Source organism: Haliotis cracherodii, unplaced genomic scaffold (genome assembly GCF_022045235.1).
Source record: "Haliotis cracherodii isolate W230 unplaced genomic scaffold, xgHalCrac1.p SCAF_1, whole genome shotgun sequence".
NCBI lineage: Eukaryota > Metazoa > Mollusca > Gastropoda > Lepetellida > Haliotidae > Haliotis > Haliotis cracherodii.
In genome coordinates this window covers 4,728,912-4,742,938 of record NW_027266264.1, presented here as the reverse complement: position 1 = coordinate 4,742,938, position 14,027 = coordinate 4,728,912, and the positions used below count along the sequence as shown (strand labels likewise).

The following is a 14,027-nucleotide window of genomic DNA, read 5'->3' as shown; positions in this document are numbered from 1 at the left end:
CAGACTGCAAAAAAAACCTAAATATACTCTGACGCAGGTATTTAAAAGAATCATGTTACAAGTATATATTAAACGTCAAGGCCAGGTAAAAAATCCGTCTCAATTACCTAACAGATTCCTTTGAGGGTAAAAGGCAAATTAGAGATGAAAAAAAAAATGTATTTCATCTCAAATAGTTGGAGTAAGAATGACGTATTGGCAGAATTACAAGATTCGACTTGCGACATCTTGCCATCTTGTGAACGAAGCGATATCCATCAGCCCGGAGTACCCCTCCCCCTACACTTGAGCCGCACCCCCGGGGAGTAGCAGTAAGGGGCAGGGTATGGCATCGTATTTACTTTATTTAGTATGTCACGTTAAACAGATGGGCCGTGTTATGACAAATATTAGGAACGTTTGATAAGAAAATATTTTGACAAAGTTGATAAACACCCAGCAATATACACTTCAAAACGTCTGAAAATCTAATCAAAGCTGACGAGTTTAAGGAGAAAGGGGTAATTGATATGAACACTTAAGAAAATAGACAGCTGACGAAGTACGTCATGATGTTTGCATTAATGTAAAAGATAGCATGTAATTACACCACTACTATCTCGTTTACATTTTATATTCGTATTGGTTGAAACAAAGCAGGATCGCATAGCTGCAATATTCCAAATAGCCCGAATTGTTGTATTGTTTCGACGTATAGCGTAACATTAATGAACAGAGGATTTATATGATTATATCTGATTTTTTTGTCTATTATTTTTTGAACATTCATCCTTCGCATAATTAACTGCGTCTAATGAGCAGGAATGTTATGCCTGTTATTAAAGCTTCAGGCTTATTCCGCGCATTAACACGCGATAAGATAAGAACGAAATGTACGTACAAAATACCCAAGGCATTATCACAATGGGTGATTAGGCATCTGCGGGGAGATACAAAAAGTGGGATTGGGAATTAAGGCAACCTTAAAGGAAAGCATTGGATGTTATTAAAGGAACATGTTCCCTGACTGGGGCAGGAAATGAGCTTGGCAAGCGTGACCTCTCTGCCTTGGATGTCTAATATGTTTATGCTGGCCTCTACGTAAATGTTGTCTCAGCACATATTTGCTATTGGGTTAACGCCGATTTTTACACAAGATTAAAGTCGACTCTATTGATTCTTAAAGTCACTCGGGAACAAATTAATTAAAAAGTGAATTTCGACAGAGGTAGCCCCCAGGCAACATCCACTAATTTCCGTATTTTCTTCATTCCAACTTTTAGTTGTGGAAATTCACCATTTTTACATTCCCCGTTCAGTGACTTGCACGGTCCGTATTTGTCATGCGATACGCAATCTGAAACCATCTGTCATGCCAATGGTTCCTTACGCCCATATTTCATGAACAAGTTTACGAACTGTCAAAATAAACCTTGAAATATTTAGCCTAATTTGTTTTTCCAAGATGGAGCTAGGATATGACCTTGCGGGACAGGTAGACGTATCAGCTACGCCGTCTAATTGTTGTTTATGGATAAATATTGTCAAGTCAGACTCCCAGCTAACTTAGCTCATTACACTGTTACTTTTTTCTTCTCGTTACATTGAAATCTAAGCCTGTTCTGTGTTTGGTGGTCGGTTTGTTAGTTGACACTTTGTTATCAAGGTTAAAGTTTACACACGCTGTTCGTGCATGTATGTCGTTAATTTAAGTGTTTAATCTTTCGGGAATGATCTTCTAACCTGACCCGATGCGTTGATGATGACTCTCGCTGCTTGAACTTGTATGTTAAGTATGTGCCACCTGAAAATATTAATTCGGGTTAGTGTTAGAATCCTCACCATGTTCTCTGACTCTAACATACATATTGCTATTCCGCTTGACCGGGAAGGCAGATGCATGATGTAGGAATAAATTCCGGACAGTGGATTGATTTCTAACTCTGTAACGTGATACATCGGCAAGAATCTTCGACATCAGATATATCATCTGACAACTCCTATGGACATTTGTTCATAATGTGAATTGCAAATTTTAGTATTATTGAAAAAAATCCATTTGAATATCATTATAAATGGATTTTTCTATAAGAATGAACAGATTTGTACAGCAATTTCGTCTAAATCAATCAAAGAATTCATCTGCAAACACGCTCACAGTCGCAACTCAGTTGGGGTTCACAACAAAGCTTCTATGAAGTCGACATCGTTAATCACAGCGCATCTAGCCTTTAGAAGCCAGGAGGGTGGAAGTCTGCCACCAGAAGTAGAGGTCCACAATGGTCCTTGTGTGGCTTAAGAGGCGTGTCTCAACATGGCCCGTGGTCATTTGTCAACCGCACATCTCTCCTGGGTGAGGCCTCGATCCTGGGAAACCAACAGGTCACTCACATATGTCATCCCTAGGGCCCCCCTGGCATTTGTACTCCTGTCCCCCTTCACGTCATCCTTTGCCCCTGGGAAGATGGGAGACTTGACTTAGACAAACCCTATCATTTCACTGAGAAATGTTCTTTCTTCACCCTTAACGCTGTGTTGATTGTGAAACGGGCGTTATTTCGTGTGGCGTTTTAGAAAGTTTTATGGTTGCTTAAATTTTAAAGCATTTCTGTTTTTCTCTGTTGAAATTTCCATTATTTGATCTTTCCTTGCATCCCCTGGGGGTTTCTATTCATTACCAATTATTATCAGGAAAACATTCTAGTGGATATACTCAACATCAGGTTTCTGTTCTAAAAGAATAATACTTTTTTGAAATTTGAAACCTCCATTACGTTTTCCCTACTTCAGGTGAATGTTTTTTCAAGCTCTCCATTTAAGCTTATTAAGTTATGACTTAACGTGCACAACTAAATCAATCGATTAAAATACTCCATGGAAATAAACTCATCAAAGTAAGTTTTTCTTCCCTAAAAACTACAATGGGAATCAAAAGATCAAAAACCTAAACGTACAAAACATTGACGCAAGGTTGTGAACAAAAAACCTAAACGTATATGTACTTTTAACATTTTCGTTTTCATCAATGAATTCCATGACCGGTGATATAAGATTCGGAATGCACTGTGGTCTATGTGTACTGTTTCATGCATCAAGTACTCACGTCGTATAGATATTTGGCAGTAGCTGATAATCTAGTGAGACTAACCCATGGAGCCTCCCTCCTGCACAACTTTCTGTGACATCTTCCATAAAGATAGAGGCTCACAAACAGGGGAGGCTGACCATCTGGTTTTCCTGAAATACAAACACTGACATTGTCCCTCCCAAGAGAGAGTGAACGTACTCTCCCATGTATACTGCAGTGCAGGTCGCAGAAAATGGTCCTATCCAGAAGGATCGTATTTCGTAGAAAAGCTGTCACGCGGTCAAAAAAACGTTTGGTCAGTGGACATTCCATAGTTCTTCACCCATTGCCGAGTTTGACAGGCAATATCATATACTTAAACTATAAACAAACAAATTTGTTGCCTCGCCAGGAATAGAGGAACTAAGCTCTTGCATCACAAACGTATTGTATTCCCTGCAATCTGGTAAAATGTGACCCTCTGTTCAATGGACTGTGATGGGCAACCCCTGCTTGCCTAAAAAGCGACTATGCTTGTCGTAAGAGGCGACTAACGGGATCGGGTGGTCAGGCTCGATGACTTGGTTGATGCATGTCATTGTATCCCAATTGCGTGGATCGATGCTCATGATGTCAATCACTGGATTGTCTGGTTCAGACTCGATTATCTACAGACCGCCGTCATATAGATGGAATATTGCTGAGTGCGGCGTTAAACAACAAACAAGCAAAACAAACAAAACAAAAATATACAGTGGACGAGCTCAGCTAATTAACTGATTTTCACACACTTTCTGTGATTTTCATATGCGTAGATACCTTTTTATCATCCAAAACTGGCTCCCACAGGAGATATCGCTTGGATGAGATCAAGCGATATCTACATTGTAGATATCGCTGCAATGAAATTACATCACAATGCTTTGCAGACCATTGTGACGTCACTGGTTACCATGACGTCACAATCAAATGACATCACTAATGGCTCTGCTTCTGAAGCTGTTTGCAGTACTTTTTACCCTGAAGACACTTCTTATTACTGTCTACAAATTGAAAAAGTTGAAAGAATGATGTTGGATGATAGATAAAATCTCACCCTCGTGTATTTTGATATCAAATATATCAACACTCGTTGATAAAAGTGGCAAAAATCCTCGGCAAGCCTCGGAATCTTTCCACTTTTATCAACTCGTGTTGATATATTTGATATCAAAAGACACTCGGGTGAGATTCTCTATGTTAACACCATAGCGTTACATCTGCGACCTGATTGGCTTCCGGGTAGATTCGCCACCACAGATGTTGTGGACACGAAGATGTTACCTAAGGGCCTTGTGATGATGCATCGCATTTACACGTGTCACTGTGTGTTACCACGAGCGTTGACCAATATGATAGCTACAGCTGAAAGTAGCACAACAGTCCAGGCAGTGTTCGCTAAGTGTTGCTGGCGAGTAAGTGTTGGCTCATGCTGCAGTCAGCATTATTCCGTCTACATCACGTCATCCCGTACATAACATAGACTGGGCTAGGAAAACTAGTGTTAATTGCGTGAGCCACGATTTACATCATGAGCCACGATTTGCACCATGAACCAAGATTTACACCATGAACCACGATTTACATCATAAGCCACGATTTACGCCATGAACCACGATTTACATCATCAACCACGATTTACATCATGAAGCACGATGACACCGTGAGCCACGATTTACATCATGAACCGAGATTTACATCATGAACCGAGATTTACATCATGAACCACGATTTACACCGTGAGTCACGATTTACACCATGAACCACGATTTACATCATGAACCACGATTTACACTATGGACCACGATTTACACCATGAACCACGATTTAAATCATAAGCCACGATTTACCTCATGAGCCACGATTTACACCATGAACCACGATTTACACCATAAACCACGATTTAAATCATAAGCCACGATTTACCTCATGAGCCACGATTTACACCATGAACCACGATTTACACCATGAACCACGATTTAAATCATAAGCCACGATTTACCTCACCAGATCCCAGATCATATGAAACTATCACCCTTTTCCACCTACCCATTCTCACCTCTGAAATTAAGAGACGTGATGGTGTCTTAATACTCGAGGGTTCCTGTTAGATTTGTTTGAATACATTACGAAAGTTCAGGGACTATATGTTAGTCTGGAAGATCCCTTGCTTGATTTATTCCTTAACATGTCGCATCAATATAAGATAATCGGCCAAACTAACGAAGTAAACGGTCGTTGTTTTCTATATGACCATCCCTGATATTTGTACTTCTCATAATGGGTTTTCAGTGATCTCATTTATGCGAACTGGATATACATATATACATATAATCAATGGCGTGCTTCTGCGTTATGTCTTCACTGGCAGAATTGGCGTGCTTTTAGTCCAATGATCTCGGGATCTGTGAAGAGGTACAAATGTACATCCTTCGTAGACTATTGTCCTGTCAGCACCATACATCAGTGATGGTGGATTTCACTGAAGTGGCGGCATAAATCTACGACCTGTTCGGGTTAGGTTTTGTTTCAACATCAATCTGTTTCCACCGAATATAACTGATCATGATGTGCTGTTCCCAATCTCACTACGTTGATGTCAGAAGATCTTAACTAAATGCTCAATATTTTCACTTTTAGCATTTGAATTATTATTAGATTAAGTGAATGTTTATTTCATGGTAACATGAGCCTGTGTTTCCTGCATGAATGTAGTAGTTTCCGATTCAAGCGTCATAATATATGAAAGACGATTCCATAGACAAATGTTTTTAACAGTTAACGTTGTAATCTATATACATGTAAGTCATAGCTAATTTGACACGGCCCATATTTTAAATTCCTTTAATATTACAAATGTATCACCATGAACACTACATTGCTGGTCATAGTACTACTTCTCATCTACTTCAGTTTGGAATATCAAAGAAAAATAGTTTAGTCACACACGTTTTGCATTAGTGTACGTGTCGGATATATTACATGGATGTGTATAGACAAATAACTTATATTGCTTTGATGACCTGTGTAACAACCGGCCTACCTTATTTTACCTCACAGATATCCTTCTTCATTACATAATATGTCCCATTACTTCACCTAAGATATCGAGGGAACGGTTGGCCCCGTGGTACGGGGAGTCATAACTCGCGTAGAGAGTTGCATACCTTACCCGTGACAGGATCCGGTGATCGTACGCACGATTCCCAGATTTGCCAGGAATAGTAGGCTTGATTTTGTAGATTTCTCCCAGTGGGTGGGAGGCCCCAAGGGGCGTGAGCGAATACTATCTGCGATAATGTGGCCTTCCTTCCCATAACACGTCGACAATCCGTGATAGAACTGAAATACTGTTCAAAGCGGTGTTGAACCAGACGCACTTTCTTACCTAAGAAATCAGTCCATGTCATGTATAATATATCTAGCAGATCAGTAATAACACAGATAAGTATTTACTTACTCGTTAAACTCATTTTTGATTTTTTCTTTCACGTAACCCTAACAATCATGCACAACATGACTCTACAGACAGATATACCGACGTAATGATGCAGCGCCACATAGGTCGGAGGACAAGCAGAGATGGCGACTGTAAAGAAGACAATAAATGGTTGCTACTCGCTTTAGCTTGGTATAGAATATATTGTCGAAGCAGATTTGAATCTTACGACACTTTAAACACCTACTCGCTCAAGTTTAATAATCTCGATCCATCTAGCAATACGTTTTTATCCCAATTACACGAGACAATGTCTCAGATACCACAAGTCACTGATTAGACGCTGAGTAAGACTGACATTTAGTCCCAGAAATGATCTTATTTCAAAATATATATCTAAAAATATGAAAAATATAATCCAAATGGACCCCAGAAGAATCCATGATTTCAGGCTGAGGAAATTTGCACTTGCCAAATCATTCTAAACTTGATTTCTAGTGGGTATTGGCGGAATATTGGGAAGAGCACCGTTAATCCGTTGGGTTATTGTTAGCGGAGAAAATGACACAAGGGCGTAAGGGAGCTCTTTTCATTCTTTTCGAAGAGCAATGTCACTGTCAGGACCAAGGTCAAAGAATACCGCAGTCACTATAAACTCATAAATTCCCCGTCTGGTGAATTGGACTGGTTGTTGATAGGTGTGGATAGGAAAATAGTATATGTCCTGTTGCACCGTTCCCGTAACGCCAATCAACATAGCGGCAGCTCATTTATATGTCAGTGTCGGCGGCCATGACCTCCACGTTTACGTTCACCTAGCCTTTCATTCCCACGCCTTGCACTGACGTTTAATGACCACCATGCGCTTTAAGCGCGTCTTTGCTGAAAACCTTGCAAATAGCTAAAAACACGTGCCGAAAGATGTGAAGAACAACTCATGCTAAGAACGGAACTCTGGGTTATTACTGAGAGAGCCGTCTTGATGTTCCATTGTCACTTCATAAACGGAGCATAACATGCCTTCATTTTCTACTACAAACAGTGATGCGTTTGGTAGAAAATTTCAGAATCCTATTCTTTCTTAATGGGGCTTGAAGGGGTGAATCCGAACACAAATCCTGAAGTCGATGACTGATCGGATTGAAGATATTTGTCAGTGTGAACAAACCTGTTTTATTTGACGGAAGTTATGTTTGTGTTAGTGATAATGTATCAGTTGTATATTTAGACTCAAAACATGACAAGGAATTCCATAACTACACAGGTTCAATTATTTAGCGCAATTATCACTTCACCTATGAAGAAGAGATGTAGCATCCCTTTCGGTGCTCAGATATCGATTTTATAAACCAGCAATTATTGTCTTTGCACGCAAACGTTTGGAAAAACGGCGCATATCGTTTCAACTGAGCCAAAGAAACTAAGAGAAATCTTCACATCAAAGCTGCCGTAATTATGCTAATTACTGAGGCTATCTTGGGGATTGGCTTGGATTGTCTTAAAATGCCCCAAGCTGCCCAAACCGACTGTTGCAATTACTGTGATTAGCGCTAGACAGAGTGCCAGAATCGGACAAACATTCGCCCGGAGTGGGGAGTTATTATGTGATGGGAGCGGCGGAGGTCTGGGGGTCAGGGAATGAGGGGGTACCGCAAGATAGGGGGTGATGTATTGCCTTACACAGGCATATAATATCGTTCGCTGGGTAGAGGTGAGTTTCTGGACAGGTTATGTGTAATTGTGGACTGAGTCTACACGAGGAAAGGGCTTTAAGGGACAAGCAGTCGTCTTGACTGACTTAATGGTACTTTTGATCATTTTGTAAACGGACGTTTACAAAGGACAAGCCAAAGCGCATTGTTTGATCAACATTGGTGTGTGTATGAAAATCTAAAAATAGCATGTTAATCATGTTCGACTGGGGTTCATATGTTCCATATTTAAAATGTCAACACTCGAGAATAATTAGTCTCCAATATATGCCGAAACAGGTTCCATACGGCGAATGGGCAATATAGTGATGAAAATGATATAAATGGATCGCTTGAAATCAGTGATGACATATGTAGGCTCCACCCAGGGAACGATGACCCAGTGCTGGAGTCCTGCAAGGTTCTGCTAGCTGGCCTGGCGTCATCACTCATTTCCACCACCATGTTGCCCTTTATAACGCATATTGAAATCTGTTTCGGCGGATAATCTGGCGTAGGCGTTTTATGTATCTACTGACACGTTGTGATGCTTGTGCTGAATCAACTAAGGCTTTCTTTGACTTATTTTTAAAAACCCGAGGACGGACCAATCCGAATGTAATTGTATCACTCACAAGGAATTTGATCAGATCCCGCATACTACATGGACAGATGTTAGTAATTATTGATTGGTACAAAGCTACTAACTGTGTATGTGCTGATTCGAAAACCGATTTGTTTTAATAATTATTGTTAATAGTTTCTAGGAACAATTAAAGATCTATCAGTGTTCTACGGTAATCAGTACAGATGATCCCAATTGTTGAACCTGTCCTACGTCCAGACAAACGGACTCCCTTTCTCTTTCAGACCATTTTAAGAGTCTTGACCATTGTCAATACCGTGACATGTACTCTATCAGAGAGGTTCAGCGTCTGTTATCTAAGATAATTGCTCTGTTTGTGAATTTCGTCTCAACAGAACTATCAGTTAAGGCACATCAATCACGACTCCCATCACGCAGTTTCTTGAAGTAAATAATTATGGATCTAATTAAGACCAAGGCCTGACAGGGAATGTTGCATCCTGCACTGGTTACCTGTATGTTCCATTCATGTATATTCTACATTACTTTCTGTTCTTTTTTACTTTTTCCATCATCATTTTATTTGTCCTAAATGAGGGGCAATTCAACAATTATACTTTTACTCAAAAGTAGTTAAAGAACACCCAATTTTCCCATGCCATTAAAATTATCTATAGTCATATGGAAAAATCAGGTGTTCCTTAATTTCACTTGAAAAATATATACTTTGTTACAAGAAAGACATCCAAAGGAAAAGTAAGTGAGCATATGCGAGGACACTGTGGACGGGCTTTAGGTATTGCACTTTCTGTGCATGGAAGAGTACATCAACCATCATCAACTGATAGCAACGTTAGAGCCATGCATTGATAAGTACATGGTGCGGTAGACACTAAACATATCATATGCACAATCAAGGGGGACACTGTTGACCCAGTCATCTAAGGTGCAGCGATTTGCTCTGCGGAGTTGCACCCCCTATGAAGCGTGTCAGGAACATATTACGATTGTGGGTTCGAATCTCGGATTTGCCGTGATTCTTGATCAGACCGTGCCCGTGCTCGTGGGTTTCACTCAATTGGTACAACTTATCAAAAGGAAAAGGCTTGCATCACTTTGGGCTTTCTTCCCTCACTATATCTACATGTCATTGTCCTGATATGACTGAAATACCGTAAAAAGTCAACTCACTCAGAAACTCTCTAACTCATTCACTCACGAGCTCACTGAAAACCAAAGTACAGAATTGCAAAGTCATAAGAATGAGTCAGACTATATCTACATGTCTCCTGTATTAAACATGTGAACTGGCACGTGTTTTATGCAATGATGATCGACAGACATTTTTTTATAATGGGTATGACTCATATTACTAAGCATTTATGTTTTACTTGACGTCTCACGGATTTCTTAACATTGAAATGATAAATGCTATTTTCTTTAAAAAAATCTCATACGTCTTTATACGAACATACTTTAAACAAGATTAGGATAATTTTTCCCACCCTTTTGATCAAACTGTCTATACTGTATCCAACGCTCACGCCATGATTTCTTTCCCCCTAGCTAACAATTTACAGCTTTTCTTCACAAAGGAATTTGATTGATGTTAAGAAGTTCTTAATCTTAACCAAGCCTAAATAAAGTCTTTATTATGATTTAATGCCCCATATGGCCAAAAGATCTCCAGGCAGTGCTGGCGTTTTTCGACTCAGACTAATGGTTCGTGAAGGACTTCTTGAATCCACGGTGAATGGTAGGGAAATCTCCTGAACCGGACCGAAGAGGACTTCGTTCATTGATTTCATAATTTAATAGTCTGTTATCATTTCATAATCTGATATGGTGAATATTAGGGCGTCAATATGAGAAAGAGCATGGGCTGACATTTTCTAGGTCGCGCGCGTCCAGTGCTCGTCCAAGCCATAACGACAGTAATTGGTAGCGTCGTGCCGGGACGACGCCTCTATGGGAACGTTTGGCTTTAATTAGAATTATATGATTTGTTAGACAATGTTGCAAATTTCCTTTCGTTTTTGAGTAAACCCATATGACTCAAACTTAGAGGCATTATTGATGAAGGAATGATTTACGCTCTGGGATGTAATTTTATTCAATTACTGGATCACCTGGGTTGAACTGCTTGTAATTAGTAGGACTCAAGCATGCCATTGCTTTGATTTCATTACGGATGATAATTGTTTGAGTACTGATAAAATAGTGTTATGTATGTTTGACTGTTTACCTTAACAATTAACAATTAAAACATTTTACGCCGGAACACTCCTCCTCCTACTATGTTGGTGCTAGAGCGCCGGGTAAAGAATTCTTAAGTACAATATTGTCCATTATACATGATGTATAGCAAGGCTACGACTGGCAGAGTAATAAACTCGATATATTAAACGTCATTTTCACTGAATAATTATATTACACAGATGATACCCAATTATCTTTCAAATATTTAAAAAGCATCGTTAAGTTTTGCGAAACACATAAAGATCTCGCAATGAAAAATTCCGCTACATTAATCAAATCAAAACCAAGTGTCTTCGATGATTTATACAGTTCCCAATGCTTGGTCGGCGGTAGCGAAGTTGTAACGTCGGGCGCCGCTAGTCTCGGGGCTTGCTAGAGAAGAACCTCTAGCTTCCACTAATTGTGGGTTCCTTTCTCAAGGGAAATCACTGCCTCTGAGTTGGAATGGGGCAGGTGGCATCGAGTGAATTAATCATACAGACGGTCTCCTAGTCGCGGATTGAGAAGGAAGGAGAAACGGGTGCTCCCACATCGCTGGTCAGACGGGTGAGATTGTGCCAGGACCCTGTCAGTTAAAGGGTTAACGCGGAAGTCATTCGTGTCATGGCGTTGTCTGGAATCGAGCCTGTCACTCAAGCAAGGAGGCTTCAGCTACACATTGACCAGATGACAATTGAGTGATACACAGAAGACGAACCATTAATGGGAATAGCATGTACCATAGTGTCGAATACTGGTACCTGTCCATCAGTCCTGACATTATAATACGTCCAAGGGATCAACGTTGAAACAGAGACATGGACTTTTTAACAACGAAATGGTTGTTCATAGACATCAAAACTGAGGGCAATTATTCCTTGTCATCCTATGCACACAGGAGGAAAATCATATGATATTAATGAATGTAAATCAATCAGGTTAATGTCTCAGATCAAAGGCTTGAACAGGAAATTCATTCACTGTATGATGTATACGTTTGAACACATGTCTGTTTCCTTATTTGACACAGGCTTAGTCATACAAGATATGATTCGACATTGTATTCTTAATAGACAGGGTCACCTTACTGTATACTTCCTGAAACTAAGGAGGGGCAGTAACAAAGAGAATGTGTCAAACAGATGCAACATCAGCGCTGTTTGCCATAAAGTTCATGTTGACTCTGAACTTTCAGTATTTGAAGTTCTGATTTTTCATCATCCTTCCGTTAACCATATTGCAGCCTTACAAACATGGCGCTAGGAATGTTGACATTCGCGATGATAACATGCAGTTTTTTCTCACAACTCTCTGGTTTTCATCATGACTGGGTGCCTGAGAAGGGAAATGATGGGGACAGGGCGGGGCGATGACGGCGGGGTTGGTGTTAGGGGGCAGTGGTGGGTGTGGTTTTAAGGTGTGTAGCATTCGCTTCTTTATGCTGTCGTCTTGACGGATTGTTTGAGTTCAAAACACATTTGTGCACAGTGTATAGTCGTACATGGATGTATAATGGCGTGAGTGAGTGAGTTTGATATTACGCCGCTTTTCACAATATTCCAGCAATATCACGGCGGCGGACACCAGAAACGGTCTTCACACATTGTTCCCATGTGACAATCGAAACCGCGTCTTTGGCGTGACGAGCGAACGCTTTAACCACGAGGCTACCCCCACCGTCCCGATGCGAGATGGATAGTACCAACATGCATGATTTTCTAATACACCACCGCCACCTGTTCCATCCCCATTCTACTCACCCCACCCCCACACCAACCCCCAACCCCACACCAACCCCCAACCCCACCTACACCCATATCATCTTTAAGATGGTGAGGCAGTTTGTGGTATTAACACTGTACCAAGCTATCAGTTTTGATTGGCATCTTGAAAGTCCAAATGAGCGTTAGCTTCCTTTCCTATTTTCTTTATCTTCTCTTATACAATCCCCAGCATTGTCTCGGCTCAAACAAGCTGAGATGTCAGCGAGATGATTTGTTTATCTGTTTTCTGTTTTCATACCATGACGTTCCCTGTTATTCTGTAGCAGAGAACCACATTGACAGTGCGTTCCTTTGAAATTACGGATGCATGCTTTGAAAAAGCCCTATAATGTTAGGACCCTTGAGTAGCTCACTGACTGTCATCATACGCCTTGATGGCTCCTTCAGTAACCCCCATGTCCTTACCACTCGGTACATCATTACAAGCATTCAGTAAAACCCAAATTAAGGCCCCTATAAACGTAACCGTACAACTATGGCGCCAAGCAGTAGGTAATTAGCAAAACGGGGTCATCGTATGATTCGTAGCTTCTGTTTCAACATACAGGCAATTATTACCCATTATTCAGCATTGTATTCCCTGTGCAGTCTTATTAGTAGAAGCATCTGTACTTGGCAACTGAATAATCCCCACATTTGTCGTTGTGAGATCATTACGTTTCTATTATGCCAACCGCCAGTGCGGAGGACCAGACAGCTTTAAGTAAATATGATTTCAAGTATCTCATCGGAGACAATCAAGGCGTTCTGTTGCCAAAAAAAGGGACCCGTCTTTTTACAACAAACGAACATGGCAACACAGGGCACGGGGTTGTCGTCACGTGACTAAAAAAATGCGTTTACATTGCGAATAGAAAAAGATTAATTAGATTTCTTCTCGCTCTGACTTAATTTGAAATTGTATGCCCTGCGGGCCATCAGTGGCTTATGGAGCATAAATGTGATTTTATAAATCTTATAAGAAAGCCCAAGAAAAGATGTTTCCCAATAATCTGAACAGAATCAGATACCTGCTAATATATATCGATAGAAATTAAATTTACAGGTGGCAAAGTGGGTGTTTGAAGTGTAATTCAATTCTTGAGTAATTATTGCTATCAATGTAACTTGGAACTTGTGTTAGTCGAAGTTATTGGGAGTAGTAGCCTAAACCGAGGGTTGTGTAATTTGACCAGACACCGACCCTTTTTATTATCTTGATTTC

The 14,027-nt window shown here is 40.3% G+C and overlaps 1 protein-coding gene across 1 annotated transcript in view; it reads left to right on the top strand.

Moving 5' to 3' along the window:
- LOC139471662 (lachesin-like) overlaps positions 1-14,027 on the top strand; it is a 69,441-nt gene that overhangs the window by 16,468 nt on the left and 38,946 nt on the right. The gene's annotated exons all lie outside the window — the stretch shown is intronic.